General features: G+C 58.0%; 2 non-coding genes across 2 annotated transcripts; both read right to left on the reverse strand.

Moving 5' to 3' along the window:
• Positions 1 to 1094: 1094 nt before the first annotated feature.
• On the reverse strand, positions 1095 to 1276 carry LOC140205597 (U2 spliceosomal RNA). The gene has a single exon (XR_011887886.1). It is a non-coding gene; the product is annotated as a U2 spliceosomal RNA (small nuclear RNA).
• Positions 1277 to 9923: 8647 nt separating this feature from the next.
• Positions 9924 to 10114, reverse strand: LOC140205592 (U2 spliceosomal RNA). Its single transcript, XR_011887882.1, has one exon. It is a non-coding gene; the product is annotated as a U2 spliceosomal RNA (small nuclear RNA).
• Between the last annotated feature and the right edge of the window lie 343 nt (positions 10115 to 10457).

Consider the following 10457-nt stretch of genomic DNA (forward strand, 5'->3'; position numbering starts at 1 on the left):
TGCACTGCCGATGTATATTGGGGAGGTCTGAGTGGGTGGAGTGGGGGGTTGTGCCTCTGCCTTACCTTGAACGGTGGGCGGGGCTTTGGGGCTGGGGCAGGCAGACGCATCAGAGGAGGCCAGGAGGCCAGGCCAGGCCAGGGCAGGGCAGGTAGGCAGAGTTTTGCTGATGCTATGGCTAGGTGGTGATGCTTGTAGCTGGTCTGTCTGTCTGGGCAGGAGAGCAGCAGTCTTGGCAGTCTGGTGCAGGCGGGGAGGATGCAGGGTGCAGGAGCACCGGGCCCTGTTGTGCCGGCGGCGGCGGCGCCCCGTTGCTCTGTAGCCGGGCTCCATCGGATGCCTCCCTTCCTTCCTTCCTTCCTTCCTTCCTCCCTCCCGTCCGCGTGCCCTGGCTGCTGGCACACTTGAACGAGCCTGCCTGTCCGACAGGCTGGCTGGCTGCTGGTGAAATTGCAGCAGAGCCAGTGACTCGATATCGTTCCTTCCTTCCTTCCTTCCTTCCTTCCTTCCTTCCTTCCTTCGTTCGTTCCTTCCTTCGTTCGTTCCTTCCTTCCTTCCTTCGCCCGCCCGTCCATCCGTCCGTCCGTCCGTCGCGTCCTCCGTTGGCTTCAAGGAGCAGCTGAGAAGCCTGAGCCTGAGAAGTGGAGCGAGTGTGGCGGGACAGAAAAGGTCTTTCGGCCTGCTCCACTTCACTCTGCTTCTGTGCTTGGTGCAGGCAGCAGCCGAGTGAGCAGGCATCAGAATGAGTGCGCCGGTTGAGCAGTTTGCTTCAGGAATGAATGCCCAGGGGCATCTCTCATGAAGTTGCTGCCTTGCCTGCAGCACCTGATCTGGTTGCAGCCCGGATGTGCACTTGATCTTAGCCAAACGGCCCAGATATGATGCCCGTGCTGTTGTTGAGTTGTCTGCACATTGCGTGAGTGAGTGAGTGAGCTGTATCGACAGACAGACACAGACACAGGAGAGGTGTAGAGCAAGCAGCTCTCCTCTCTCTCCATGTGCGTGCATGCTTGTCTGTGCTGCTGTGCCGCCGCCGCCGCCTGATGGAGCTTTCGTCGTTTTTCTTTTCTTTGCTACTTTGAAATTCCCCAGAAGGGGAGTGCACCGTTCCCAGAGGCACTGCAATACCGGGTCGATGCGTGGAGTGGACGGAGCAAGCCCCTATTCCATCTCCCTGTTCCAAAAATCAATTTAATATATGGTCCCCAGATAAGGGACGTATCAGATATTAAACTGATAAGAACAGATTTTTTTTTTTTTTTTTATTTCAAAATATACTTTATTCAAAAATAAATATATACAATAAACCATTCAATAACTTTTCATCCTTTACATACATTTCCATTATACTCAGTAAAATACCCGTGTTTATAGCCACCCACGTGGCACTCCAGTAGTTCAGCTTAGCATCTCATTGTTGAGGGGTATACTACTCGCCCACCGACCCCTCCCACTCCCACGGGTGGAGAAACCTATACTGTGGTCCTTCCCCACCGGGCCCTTGCGGTGGCTGCACCGAGTTTCAGTGCGTCCCTCAGCACGTACTCCTGCAGCCGAGAGTGTGCCAGTCGGCAGCATTCTCCCACGGACATCTCCATGTGCTGGTAGATCATCAAGTTTCGGGCTGACCAAAGAGCGTCTTTCACCGAGTTGATGATCTGCCAGCCGCACCGGATGTTGGTCTCCGTGTGCGTCCCCGGGAACAGCCCGTAGATCAGAGAGTCCTCTGTCACGCAGCTGCTGGGGATGAAACGTGACACTAGCCCGTCCATCCTCCTCCACACCCTCTTTGCGAACTGGCAGTGTGCAAAGAGGTGGGTCACAGACTCCTCCTCACTGCAGTCCTCCCGTGGGCAGTGGGGTGCGGAGATGGCGTTCCGGGCGTACAGGAGGGCTCTGACTGGGAGGGCCCCTCTCACCGCCAGCCAGGCGAGGTCTTGGTGCCTGTTGGTGAGATCTGGCGATGAGGCATTTTGCCAGATGAACTGGACAGTCTGCTCAGGGAACCACCCCACTGTGTCCATCACGTCCTTCTCCTGCAGTGCCTGCAGGACACTTCGTGCCGACCACTGCCTGATGGCCTTGTGGTCAAAGGCGTTCTCCTGGAAGAACTTTGCTACGTGGGATAGGTATGCCGGCAACGACCAGCTGACTGGGGCGTTGCGCGGGAGTGGGGCCAGACCCATCCTTCGCAGCCAGGGCGACAAGTAGAACCTGGGCACATAGTGGTACTTGGTGCCCACATACCTGGGCTCTACACACAACCTGATGCAGCCACATACGAAGCTGGCCATCAGGGTGAGGGCGACATTGGGGACGTTCTTGCCCCCGTTGTCCAGGGACTTGTGCATGGCGGTCCGTCTCACCCGCTCCATCTTGGATCCCCAGACGAATCTGAAGACAGCTCGGGTGATTTCCGAGCTGTAGGAGCGGGGGACGGGCCAGACCTGCGCCAAGTACAGCAGCCCTGAGAGCACCTCACACCTGATGACCAGGTTCTTGCCCGTTATCGACAGGGAGCGCCCTCCCCACAGTCCCAGTTTCTGTTTCACCTTGGCAGTCCGCTCCTGCCAGTTCTTGTTGCACGCCTCAGCCCCTCCGAACCAGATCCCCAACACCTTCACGTGGTCAGACCTGATGGTGAAGGGGACGCTGGATCGGTCGGGCCAGTTGCCAAAGAGCATGGCTTCGCTCTTCGTGCGGTTGACCCTGGCCCCCGACGCTAGCTCGAACTGTTCGCAGGTGCCAATCAACCTGCGAACTGACCTCGGATCAGAGCAGAAGACGGTGACGTCGTCCATGTACAGGGAGGTTTTCACTTGGGTCCCTCCACTGCCTGGCAGCGTCACCCCTCTTATGCCCTCATCCCTCCTGATGGCTTCCACAAAGGGTTCTATGCAGCAGACAAACAAGACAGGGGAGAGGGGGCAGCCCTGCCTGACTCCAGACCTGATGGGGAAGCTGTCTGTTTCCCACCCGTTGACCTGGACTGCACTACAGATGTCTGTGTAGAGCAGTCTGATCCAATTCCGGATTCCCTCCCCAAATCCCATTTTGGAGAGCACGTCCGCCATGTACGTGTGCGATATCCTGTCGAAGGCTTTCTCCTGGTCCAAGCTGACCAGGCAGGCGTCCACCCCCCTGTCCTGCACGTAGGCGATGGTGTCCCTCAGCAGCGCGAGGCTGTCTGAGATCTTCCTGCCCGGTACAGCACAGGTTTGGTCCGGGTGGATCACCTGTCCCAGAGCAGACTTGACCCTGTTGGCGATAGCCTTGGACAGGATCTTGTAGTCCACATTCAGGAGAGAGATGGGTCTCCAATTCCTAATGTCCTCCCTTTCCCCCTTCTGCTTGTAGATGAGGGTGATGATGCCCTTCCTCATGGACTCAGACATACTGCCGGCCAGAAGCATAGCGTTGTACACTTCCAGCAGGTCTGGGCCCATCCAGTTCCACAGAGCCGAGTACAACTCGGCCGGTAAGCCGTCGCTTCCGGGAGTCTTACCCGACCCGAAGGAACGGATGGAACCTGTCAGCTCGTCCAGGGTCAGTGGCCGATCCAGACTCTCCCGCTTGCCGTCGTCTAAGACCTGCGTGATAGACGACAGGAAGTTGCGGGAGGCTGTGGATTCTGTGGCCTTTTCCTCATACAGACCGGCATAGAAGGACTTGCAGATCCTCAGTATGTCGGTCTGCGAGGACGCGACTGAGCCGTCCTCTTCCTTAAGGTTGTGGATCACAGAGCTCCCCCTGTGCACCTTTTGGAAGAAGAAGCGTGAGCACGTCTCGTCCTGCTCCACGGTTTGGACCCTTGATCGGAAGATGATCTTGGAGGATTCAGCGGCGAGGTGCTGGGCTTGCCGGCCCTTCACCTCTCGCAGTTCCTCCCTGACATCCACCCCCTTCGACTGCAGAAGGAGAAGTTGCTGCAACTCTGTCTGGAGTTTACGCAGTTCCCTCTGCTCCTGCCTTGCCTTCTGAATACCCTTGCGGATGAAGAACCTCTTAATGTTCTCCTTGGTGGCTTCCCACCAGTGAACCGGGGAATCAAAGAAGGCTTTCAAGGTTCTCCAACCTGTGTACTCCCTCTCTAGTTCCTCGATGTTCTCTGGGGTCAGCAGCTTTACGTTCAGCTTCCACGTCCCCCTGCCTGCCTTCTGGTCCTCCCGTAAGTGACAGGTGGCTCTCAGAAGGCAGTACCGGCGTGACGTCGTTGGACCTGACCGTAAGGGACTCAGACAGGAAGAGGAAGTCGATCCGGGAGCGGGCTGAGCCGTCCGATCGTGTCCAGGTGGATTGCGGCTGTGCTCTGCCTGTGGGGGTGCCACCGTCGTCGCGCAGCTTGGCTGTCTTCACCGTTTCCCTCAGGAGTCTGGAGGTACTGTCCAGCCTGCCGGGTCCTCCAGCCGCATCAATGGTGCAGTTGAAGTCTCCGGCCAGAACGACCGGCTGGGGCGTCACCAGCAGCTGTGGGAGCTGCTCGAAGACGGCCCGCCGCTCGCTCCGCACGGGGGAGGCGTACACATTGACCAGCCGGAGCGGAGTGCCCCGGTATTTGACGTCTGCTACCAGGAGGCGTCCCGCAACCACCTCTTTAACTTGGGTGATTGAGAAGTTGCCTCCCCGCAGCAGAATCCCCAGGCCGGAAGCGCGACTATCGTTGCCCCCCGACCACACCGACAAACCCGGGGACCACCACCGTGACCACCGTCGATAACTCCTGAGGTGCGGGAGACCGCACTCCTGCAGGATGGTCACGTCGGCGTTCACGGTGTTCCAGTACCGAAGCGCGCTGACGCAACGCCCAGTACTCTTCACGCTGCGAGCATTTAAGGACGCCAGTTTAAGGTCCATCACCTTTTATAAATCCTCGTTCTCTTCTTCCCCGTCTGGAGGCCTCATACCCACAGTCTTGGTGAAGTCTTCCACCTGCTGAGGGTTCAGGTACTGCTGGTACTCCCCGCCAGGGAGGGGCGCCACCGGATCGGCACCAATTGGAACCTCCGGGGGCTCCCCTCCATCTGGCTGCAGACCACCAGAAGTATTACTGCTCCCGGATTCCCGGAGCTGAGAGACTCTGCTGATCCCCCCCTCCTGCGACTGGGGGGCGGCTAGCAGACCTTCACTCTTCCCCTGACTCTCCTCTGCCCGATTAACCCGCCTCTTCCTATGTCGGTGTTTCTTGCCACCCCCACCGCCCTCCTCCTCCGAGGAAGACAGGTGCTCAGAGGATGAGTGATGCTCAACCTCTCTCTTAGAGCTCTCCAATTTCTCCGCCCTTTGTCTTTTTGGCAGCATCTTTAAGGTCTTTTTCCTTTTTGTGACCACCCTCCGCTTTTCCTCTTCCCCCTCGGCCCTCCCCTCTTCCATTGACTCCTCCTCATCAAGCGGGGGGTCTTGGGTGTCCTGCAAGGTGGAGGGGGAGCTCAGGGTGGGCTCTTGTCCCTCCATCGCAAACTGCGTCTCCTGTACAGAGACGGCGGGCACCTCCACTCCAGCTGGAGCTATCCCGATGTCATCACTACCCCTGGCCACCTGTGCATAGGAGGCCACCCGTTTCGGGCAGGTCCTATAAAGGTGGCCCGCCTGCCCACAGAGGTTGCAGGATTTGGCCTCTGTACAGTCTTTGGTAAGGTGACCCTCCACCTTGCAGTTTCTGCACACCACAGCCTTACACTGGGCCGCGATGTGCCCTGCCTTGCCGCAGTTTCGGCACAGTTTCGGTTGTCCGGCGTAAACCAGGTAGCCCCGGTTCCCTCCGATCGCAAAGACTGAGGGTGGGTGGAGGACATAGCCATTGGTGTCCGTCCTTAACCCTGACCTGCCGTTTAGATGTCCAAACCCCCAGAATGTCGTCAACGTCCTCACACCCCCACACTCTCTCTACATAACGTGCTGGGAAAGTGAGGACGTTGACGACAGGTACATAGGGATTGAACATATGTACCGTAACTGTTCTCTCCTGCGACCCCTCGGCAAAGAGAGGTTGCACTTTAAATAGCGACAGCGGCGCCTCGCTCCCCTTCTCGCATAAGCACTGGCGCATTTTCCGCCACCCCTCGGCACGCCGGAAGGTGACATCATAGTAACTCGGGAAGTCCTGCACACAGTACAGATCATCTACCTTAAAGCCGCAGCAGTCGAAAAGCACCTTCCGAATGAAGGTAATCCGGTTGAAGCCGTTGCCATCCTTCAGATCCTTGACAGTCATTCGCACAGTGTTCTTGATCTCAGCTCCACGAGCGGAAGGGCTTGTCTCCCCCGACTTCCTTCTCGGTGCGCTGGTCTCCGCAGCTCTCTTGGTCGTTTCGCTGCTCTCCGCAGCTGTCTTCCCCGCATCGCTGCTCTTCCTCGTACCACCGGTCTCCCCAGCTCTCTTCGTCGATTCGCTGCTCTCCGCAGCTCTCCTCCCCGAATCGGGGCTCTCCTCAGCTCTTTCCCCGGAATCGGGGTTTTCCTCAGCTCTTTTCCCGGAATCGGGGTTCTTTTCAGCTCTTTTCCCGGAATCAGGGTTCTTTTCAGCTCTCTTCCCCGATTCACTGGTCTCCGCAGCTCTCTGCCCTGATTGGCTGGACTTTCCAGCCGCCCTGTTCGCTACTACTCCGGATTCTTCAGTCTGCACCGTTGCTGCTTTGGACGCTACAGCTCTCATCTCCGATCCACTGCAGCCCTCAGCCCTCTCCTTTAAATCGCTGGTCTTCCCAGCACTGCTTCCTGATGTACTGGTCTTACCAGCCATCCTTCTCCTTGCTCAGGCACCGCCCGCTCGGCAGTGCCGTCACCGCCCAATCTTCTCTCCACGAAGGATCTCTCCGTTCCGAGAACGGTAGAGACCGCTACGTTCTTAGAAGAACGATGGGATAGCCCCGTCCTGGGAGAACAGCCTTCGCGATCACCGTCTCCCCGTCCTGGAACCTCGGCCTGCACTTGATCTTAGCCAAAAGGCTGAGAAGCGATGCAGGCGGCCTCTTGAGTCGGCTACATCCTGCCTAGCCTCTGGTGTTTAGATTGAAGCAGGAGGCCTGGCAAAGACCTTGCTGCCCTGGCCCGCTGGCAGCTCTCCCCTAGGTTGTCTGGGATCGGTGGGTGTGCTGGACAGCTGTTGCCTACCTGGTCCGTCCTGAGTGCAACTTGTCAGAGGCTATGTAAAGCTGCTAGTGATCCACCAATCATCTGGGAGTGGGGCCGTACCTACGGGCGCCTACGTCACTGGCACACCGCCTACGTCAAGGCTGCCGGCTTCCTCGGCTGGCTCCCAGGTCGGTCTCAGAGGCTGGCTCAACTTGCACTGCTCTCCTGGTCGTGGGAGGCTGGTCACGCTGTCCTGTCTGCACAAAAGTCTGCAGGGGGAGTGGGAGCAGGCCGCTCGGCCCTTCAAGGGCGTCCCTGCACTCGGCAAAGAGAGCGCGCCTCTCGGCTTTGCGTGCCCCAGCTGGCTGGCGCATCCAGCTGAACGGTCTCCTTCGGAGGCTCTGCCCTCTCCGGGAGGGAGCGAGCGGATGGGACTGCGCCGGGCGACAAAGGCAGAGGCCACGTGCGCCGCTCAAGACCGGTTACGAGGTTTGTGGACGTGGCCAAAGTCCGCGGGCAGAAAAGCCTCCTGGCAAGCTTGGGAATAGGAAGATGTCAGCTACAGGTGTGCCTGAGGAGAAACAATGGGTGTGCTCTCCAAGCCGAAGGCTGAAGTGCAGCCATTCACACCTCTGTGCCTTTATTTTGATGTGTGTGGAATTACAATTGTTGAGTGGCTTGAGTTTGTTTCATCTCACAGAAGCTGTAGACTTTGCGTCTGCACAGGCTATCATTGGACACAGTGTCTTCTCCCCTGCTCCCCCACCACCTTTTTTTTACCAGGGTGGATGGGGGTGTGTGGGGGTGGGTGGGTGTGTGTGTGTGTGTGTCTGTCTCTCTGTGTCTGTCTCTGTCTCTGTCTCTCTCACCCACCGACACAAACACACATGGAATGCTGAGGGATCTGGCAGGGTCTGTCTCTCTCTCTCACTCAATCTCACACACACACAGAGTCACAGACACACGTGCACACGGGGGTGTGTGGAGGTGGGTGGGTGTGTGTGTGTGTGTGTGTGTGTGTGTGTGTCTGTCTGTCTGTCTCTCTGTCTCTGTCTCTGTCTCTCTCACCCACCGACACAAACACACATGGAATGCTGAGGGATCTGGCAGGGTCTGTCTCTCTCTCTCTCACTCACTCACTCACTCACTCAATCTCTCTCTCACACACACACACACACACACACACACACACACACAGAGTCACAGACACACGTGCACACGGAGTGCTGAGGGATCTGCCAAGCTGTACAGAGGGCAGTAAAGGGAGAAGGGCCGAGGCCCTTCATTATGCCTCTGTGCTGACGCCTGAGCAGACTGACTGGTTTTGCAGCGGGGTGGGTGCACGGATGTAGAAACAGGAGGGAGGGCACGGCAGGAGGGAAATGTGTCGCGGGCTGACGGCGGCCCTGTGCCCCACTGCTCTGCAGGTGCGTTTTTGGCCGGCATGGCTCAGTGGTGGAGTGGGTGGGCGCGTGTGCGCGCCGTGGAAGGAAAGGGGTACTGATTATGCCTTGGTTGTGAAACAGGAAACGGATCGGCGAAATGCCTGCCGGAGGGAGGCACAGTGCTGTGCGTGAAGCAGGGGCACGTGGACGGATGTGGCAATTGTGGAGACGTGCGCCAAAGCTGGACGCCGAGTAGGTAGGTGTAAGCATGAGACGTTTGAGTGATCTTGGGGTTTGGGACGTGATTCTGAGCGAGGCTAGAGATGCACTGCACTGCCGATGTATATTGGGGAGGTCTGAGTGGGTGGAGTGGGGGGTTGTGCCTCTGCCTTACCTTGAACGGTGGGCGGGGCTTTGGGGCTGGGGCAGGCAGACGCATCAGAGGAGGCCAGGAGGCCAGGCCAGGCCAGGGCAGGGCAGGTAGGCAGAGTTTTGCTGATGCTATGGCTAGGTGGTGATGCTTGTAGCTGGTCTGTCTGTCTGGGCAGGAGAGCAGCAGTCTTGGCAGTCTGGTGCAGGCGGGGAGGATGCAGGGTGCAGGAGCACCGGGCCCTGTTGTGCCGGCGGCGGCGGCGCCCCGTTGCTCTGTAGCCGGGCTCCATCGGATGCCTCCCTCCCTTCCTTCCTTCCTTCCTTCCTCCCTCCCGTCCGCGTGCCCTGGCTGCTGGCACACTTGAACGAGCCTGCCTGTCCGACAGGCTGGCTGGCTGCTGGTGAAATTGCAGCAGAGCCAGTGACTCGATATCGTTCGTTCCTTCCTTCCTTCCTTCCTTCCTTCCTTCCTTCGTTCCTTCCTTCCTTCCTTCGTTCGTTCCTTCCTTCCTTCCTTCGTTCGTTCCTTCCTTCCTTCCTTCCTTCCTTCCTTCCTTCGCCCGCCCGTCCATCCGTCCGTCCGTCCGTCGCGTCCTCCGTTGGCTTCAAGGAGCAGCTGAGAAGCCTGAGCCTGAGAAGTGGAGCGAGTGTGGCGGGACAGAAAAGGTCTTTCGGCCTGCTCCACTTCACTCTGCTTCTGTGCTTGGTGCAGGCAGCAGCCGAGTGAGCAGGCATCAGAATGAGTGCGCCGGTTGAGCAGTTTGCTTCAGGAATGAATGCCAAGGGGCATCTCTCATGAAGTTGCTGCCTTGCCTGCAGCACCTGATCTGGTTGCAGCCCGGATGTGCACTTGATCTTAGCCAAACGGCCCAGATATGATGCCCGTGCTGTTGTTGAGTTGTCTGCACATTGCGTGAGTGAGTGAGTGAGTGAGCTGTATCGACAGACAGACACAGACACAGGAGAGGTGTAGAGCAAGCAGCTCTCCTCTCTCTCCATGTGCGTGCATGCTTGTCTGTGCTGCTGTGCCGCCGCCGCCGCCTGATGGAGCTTTCGTCGTTTTTCTTTTCTTTGCTACTTTGAAATTCCCCAGAAGGGGAGTGCACCGTTCCCAGAGGCACTGCAATACCGGGTCGATGCGTGGAGTGGACGGAGCAAGCCCCTATTCCATCTCCCTGTTCCAAAAATCAATTTAATATATGGTCCCCAGATAAGGGACGTATCAGATATTAAACTGATAAGAACAGATACTACACTTGATCTTAGCCAAAAGGCCGAGAAGCGATGCAGGCGGCCTCTTGAGTCGGCTACATCCTGCCTAGCCTCTGGTGTTTAGATTGAAGCAGGAGGCCTGGCAAAGACCTTGCTGCCCTGGCCCGCTGGCAGCTCTCCCCTAGGTTGTCTGGGATCGGTGGGTGTGCTGGACAGCTGTTGCCTACCTGGTCCGTCCTGAGTGCAACTTGTCAGAGGCTATGTAAAGCTGCCAGTGATCCACCAATCATCTGGGAGTGGGGCCGTACCTACGGGCGCCTACGTCACTGGCACACTGCCTACGTCAAGGCTGCCGGCTTCCTCGGCTGGCTCCCAGGTCGGTCTCAGAGGCTGGCTCAACTTGCACTGCTCTCCTGG

Source organism: Mobula birostris, chromosome 11, assembly GCF_030028105.1.
Source record: "Mobula birostris isolate sMobBir1 chromosome 11, sMobBir1.hap1, whole genome shotgun sequence".
NCBI classification, from domain to species: Eukaryota; Metazoa; Chordata; class Chondrichthyes; order Myliobatiformes; family Myliobatidae; genus Mobula; species Mobula birostris.